Raw genomic sequence first — 6,159 nt, 5'->3', positions numbered from 1 at the left:
TTTAGAGCCCTAACATAAGGATTGGACTTTCTTTCTTTCTTTCTTTTAGACAAGAAATCTGATGCCGCAGGAATTCGGATCCAAAAAATCTCATATATTAACCCTTTTTAACCATCTGAGCACTATCGAGCGGCTCATTTTTAGGTTCAAGTTAGGCTTGATTTATAGGCTTGCCTTTGCTTATCAAGCGGCTCATTTAGGCTTGAGTTCAAAATAAGCTCAAATTAAAACTTATCAATTCAAGCTGCTTAGCATGTTCAATTGCACCCTAGTCGATTGTAGTTGATTAGCAAACAAAAGAAAATATCATTGAATATCACATGTAAATGACTACTATCGCATTAGATGCAAATGAAAAATAAAATCATCCACATAAACTCTTAGTTCTGATAGCCTAAGTTTTTTTTAAAAAAATTGAATTGGATTCTAAAAGTTATGTCAAATTCTTTTCATTTAGATTAGACTTCTCTAGTCTCCCTAACATATGGTATACAACCTCAAATCTCTCTATTCAATCCATATATTTCTCTCTCTCTCAGTATCCAAAGAATACCTAAAATGACCGTTTCTTTAGTCGCTCTCTCTAATCACTTTAGCAGGTAATATATTTTATACTAAACATCCACGTGAAAATTTCAAAAAGGGCACGAGAGAAGTGCTTAATTGGATTACCAACACAGACAGCTAAAGATCATCTAAAAAGTTGGCTTCAGTACACATCACATTGTCCTCTTTTGAAAGATCCTCAAAATCTATCATGGCCGCCTTTGGGAGTTTTTGACCAAACTAGACTCATTTTAGATGATCTTTTTTAATCGAAATAGACCCTCGCTTAAATTTATTACCAAATAAAGTATAATTCACTGTAGCTATAAATAAAAATGTTGAACTAATCAGTTTATTATTTTTATCATCAAATATTTTTTTTTTACGTCAACTGCTGAAAGACTAAATTAAAAAGATTCATATACATAATTAATTCAGTATTTTAGGACCAGATAAAAATACTGATCATTTCAGTATTTTTATTAGAAATAAGTACAAAAATAGTCTAAACCAGGCTAGATTGGTTAAAAACTCGCCCTTTAGCGCAAAGCATTCAATGCCAGTAATAGAGAGAGAGAGAGAGAGAGAGAGAGAGAGAGAGAGAGAGAGAGAGAGAGAGAGAGATGGCATAACAGAACAAATTCCAGCTTCCTTCTCTGAGCACGCAACAACTCCTTTGGCCAAAAACCAATGCAAACTCTGGCAAAAGAGGATTTGGTTGGCCCACACTGCACTAACATCCTCTGTATCTGGTACTAAACCCTCATGTGTGTGTGTGTATATATATATATATATATATATATATATAATATAAAATAAAGTTGGTGGTCCTCTCCTACGTCACATGCACCCACCTAAACCCATTTAAACTAATTAATTGAATCTCGGCAATGGCGGGGGTCTCGTTACGAAGGAAACGTGCATAAATTTGGACGCTTGGTCACATCACCTTCTATTTGGTTTATTGTGAGATTTTTTTTCTTCTTGAATTTTTTATACACCATGTTTAGACGAAGGAAGAAGATATTTTGTTCTTGATTGAGAAGCGATTTTAGGGGGGGAGGGGAGCAAAGAGGACAAATGATGTCTGATAACAAACCTTATTTTTTTTCCTCTACAAAAGTGAATAGAAAGAGAAAGGAAGAAAGACTACTTATCTTATTTTGTTTTCCACCCAAACTTAGTGTTAGGAGCTAAAATATCTACATGATTAGGAGGAAATGACTAGAGTTTGTAAGCTTAAGTTGGTTAAGCAAAATGAGGTTCTTCCCTATTTCATCAAGCTCACTTCAAAACCTAGTTTATATTCAAATCTATTTTGCACACTTTAATACTTATGCCAAATGAAATGCATGCGAAGTTATAAAAATAAATTAAAAAATATGATAAATACTCATAGTAAATCAATTCGAAATGACTATGACACCGTATGCCACTCTTTTTCTTTTTATCATAAATTGATAAAAAAATACAATTAATATAAGAGAAAAATACTCCAGCATGAAAAAAAAAATGTCAGTCACCCAAAGTGCATTTGATTCATGTAATCATGCTCCCCCCTCAAAATCATAATCTAATTCACATTATTATTTAGCTAATAAAATTTTAAAAATCCACAAAATATTCTAAGAGTCAATCAATTTCTAAGAAGTATATATCATAAAAATTTAAATATTCAATGTCACAAATGATTTACAAATCAAAAGATTTAACATTTCAGTTTACATCTCATATTCAAGTATTTTTAGTTATGGAAGAAGCCAGACTCATTATTGTAACATCCCATAAAGAAAAATAAAAGATCTGAGTGCACACATGCCTTCTTCTCCCCCTCTTTTTCATTTCTTTTCTCTTTTTCCCTTCTTCCTCACCCGTAGCCCTCTCTTTCCCCCATTTCATTCTCGCCGCGCCAAAGAGTCACTAGAAGATGCCAACCTCGTGGATCGACTTGTCGGAGCATCCTCTTCATCTAGATATGTTTAATTTCAGTTTAATTAATTTTGTAATTTTTGTCAGATTAGCATTTGTTGGATATGTTTCTTTTTATGTCTCTAGTATTGCTTCTAGCCTACACCTTTTAACTTAATACCTTGCATATGTTTGCATTTATCATTCTTTATCAACATTGTTCTCTCTTTTTTCCTTTGTGTATTTATTGTTTTTTCACCCATGTCTTCCTCTTCTCACTCTTCGCTGGATATTCTGCCGGTCGGCGGCCTTGTGCCTCCCCGTGCTAGTACCAAATGTTTCCCGTTGCCATCGTCATGTCGGTGGCACATCTATCTAATATAGGCGACCTATTAGTAAATTAACTTTCTCTCAAAAAGTCCAACTCCTAAAGAATTTGCTCTAAAATAAGAGAGGTTGCTCTTTTTGAGAACTGTAGCAGTGACGAAAACAGAGAATAACATGGGTGATAGTGGTGGTGACGGGTGGAGTGGATGTTAGGGTTATGGATGGGGATGGAGATGAAGATGGATTGTGGAAGTGGTTAAAGGATGTACACGAAAGGAACAAAGTGGTCGAGATCCCAAAGAAGAGGGGTGGCTCGACAGTCGAGGGAGATTGGAAGTTAGGATAAGCCTTGCCAACGATAGAAGTGGAAGGTTGGTGAAGAGGGAGGAGGGAGGAGTCTAGAGAGTAGATAAGAGGTAAAAAATCAATAATCCAATTTCATAATGAATTTGGCTGCCATCCACATATATATAGAGGCTAGCCAACAAGTCCTAAAAATAATATGAAACCCTAATTCTAGAGGATTCCCGTCGATCGCGTTCAATCGCACCAAAACACGATCTCTATATGTGCGAACGCGATGCAGGCGTTCGAACGCGAGCGTTCGAACTCGCCCGACCGTATTTGAACACACCATATGCATTCTCTGTATTTGAACACACCATGTCGCCTCATCGGATGGCTTGCCAAGCCACTCCACTAAAATCTCCATCTCCAATCTGGTACTATGTCGTCATCGTCGGCGGTGTCTAGCAAGTACTCGAATTGGCTCTATAATCTCTATCTCCTCCAATGGCTCCGGTAGAATCGATCCAACAATCTCATGATCTCCAATGCACTCTCTCAACAATGAAACATGAAAAACAAGATGCACTCTCGACCCCTCCGGCAGCTCCAAACGATATGCAACCGGACCAATACGCTCCAACACCCGAAATAGACCAAAGTAGCGATGTGCTAACTTTTGGTTACGCATCGGACGTAAGGTCACCTGTCGATACGGCTGCACTCTCATAAACACCCAATTGCCGATGTCGAACTCCTGCTCCCTATGGCTACGATCATAAACTTGCTTCATGCAGTCAATTTATAAAAAGCTTACAAATCACCCATCAATCTGCATGACTCAATCTGTAATACTCTTGCTTATTAAATCTCACGATACACCGCTTACTATGATAGGTTTAAGAACCTCAGTGACCCCTTGCTGTCAATTTTTTCGTTTCACTAATCGTCAAGATGTAGCTTTGCCAAATCTAATGTAGATGCGTTGAGAGAGAGTGATTCAGTATGTTCTATAACGCCCCCGCCTGGTATTCACTAAATCATAGGGCTCGATTTGTAAATAGTAAAAATATTGGGTGTAAACCATAATTTCGTAAAAGATAAAGTGTTATATGCAAATTTCTCTTAATTAAAAGATAAATAAACTCGATCCATCGAGCCCAATGTCTTCATGATGCAATGTGATCTGATTCGGCGCATATTAGGTATTAGGTATGATATTTGGTAGATTTTCAGGGTGATATATACACATGGTTTGGACACGTATATAGCTAACCCATTACTTATGAGGATTGACCAAATTGTCCCAGCACAACCCTGTTAGGGTTTCTCCTTCACTCATGTGTTGTGCTATCCATAGCGACATCGATAGCATTTTTTTTCCTCTCCCCTCTACTAGCCACTCCGATTAGGGTAGGGGAGGGGCGTTGTGCTCCCCGTTGTTTTCTCTCTTCCTCCCTATTTATTTGGTCTTCCCTACCTAGCCACCCGATAAGATGACCTCACCGGCCTTTAGCAAGGCATGAATTTGTGGAGCTCACTCCCTTCCCTTAACCCCAACCCCTTACCTATTTTTAAAGAGTAATTTTATGTGTGCCTTTTAAGTTTATGTTAGATACCTCCCTAATGTTGCTCACAGTTTACTGTTTGGTTATAAAATATAGATATAAAACTATGATGATTTCTTTAAATATGTATATATTAGAATTTATGTTTCATTATGGATTATGAATAAATATAGTTTATAGAGTCATTTTAAGATGAAAAGACTAAAATGCTCTCATAAAGATAGAATGAAGTTGAATGGGGAAAGTAAGATAATTAGTTATAACTAGCTATGCTAAGAGATTATTTTTGCTAGTAGTATTTTAGATCAAAACTAGTGTTGCTATGACACAATCGAGCCTTTGAAGGAGATTAAAAGCAGTTAGATGGAGAAAAGCAAGTCAGACTAGGGATTTTGCATGATGACCAAAGAATAGAAAAGTGAAAAGGTGTTAAGGTATAGAGGAGTGTATTTAATTTTGTCATTAATTTTGGCTAATAGAAATTTTGCTTAGAAAGCATACATAGCTTAATCACACTCCTCATCCGTGATACTATTTTATACACAACTTATCACGTAACTTATATGCAAGATTTAACTAAAATATACATAAATAAATATCTATTTATAAAATATAATTAAGTAAAACTTTATTTATAAATAAGTATTTCTTATGCATGAACCAAACGCTACTAAAGTAAATCTTTCATTCATGTACATTTTATCATTATCCAAGCACATCCTCGAGAGTCCAACCAGCTGGGCAGAATTTTGTGTCCTAGTGGATAAAGATTCTCATATTTCTACATAGAATATGGCTAGACGATCACAAAGCTCTTCAAAATATTCCAACCAAGGGAAAATGTAGTAAAAGATTTGATTCAAGTACAAGGAACTACTAATTTTCTCACAAACCACACTGATCATTCAATGAATCTGGCAAAGGCCTAACTGGATGCATGATCTCACGTATGACTAGAAGAAACCACCTTTCCCAATAAAAAAAGAATTTTTCTTTTTTTTTTTCAAATTTGGACTTCAATTTGTTGCACTCTATTTGGGACCAATTTCAAAGAACCAAGCACTATCACACACAATTTAAAAAATAATATAAATTAAATCTCTGCATAGGGTGCAATCCACTTGACTTATATTATCAAATCTGGAGGTCAAAGATCCAATTAAGAAGTAGTATAATCTGGAAAACAAAAGGAGGAAGGTCCCATGGAGCATTCATTTTTAGTTTCAGAGGCTAAGGGGAATGCATCTGTTCCAAAATATTGCTTCTCGTTTCCCACTCAATTAGATAAAGTTAAAGCAAATTGGAAGAATCATAGTACTTGATATAGATTGCAAGTGGCTTTGAGGCCTGAAAGAGGTGCCCCTTGGTGTGGATATAAGGTCACTTTTGAGTAGGACTGCTACTAAAACTTATTAGAAGATAGAAAAATGTGAACTATTAGCCGTGATAGCAGCAGTTCTGCACATGGATTATTGCTGCTGGTTTCATCCAGATCCACTGAATCATAACATAGTAAACTCCTTGA

The sequence above is a fragment of the Typha latifolia genome, chromosome 3, assembly GCF_019914945.1.
Source record: "Typha latifolia isolate L0001 chromosome 3, TyphaL0001v2, whole genome shotgun sequence".
Lineage (NCBI taxonomy): Eukaryota > Viridiplantae > Streptophyta > Magnoliopsida > Poales > Typhaceae > Typha > Typha latifolia.
Note: the sequence above shows the minus strand (reverse complement) of the source record.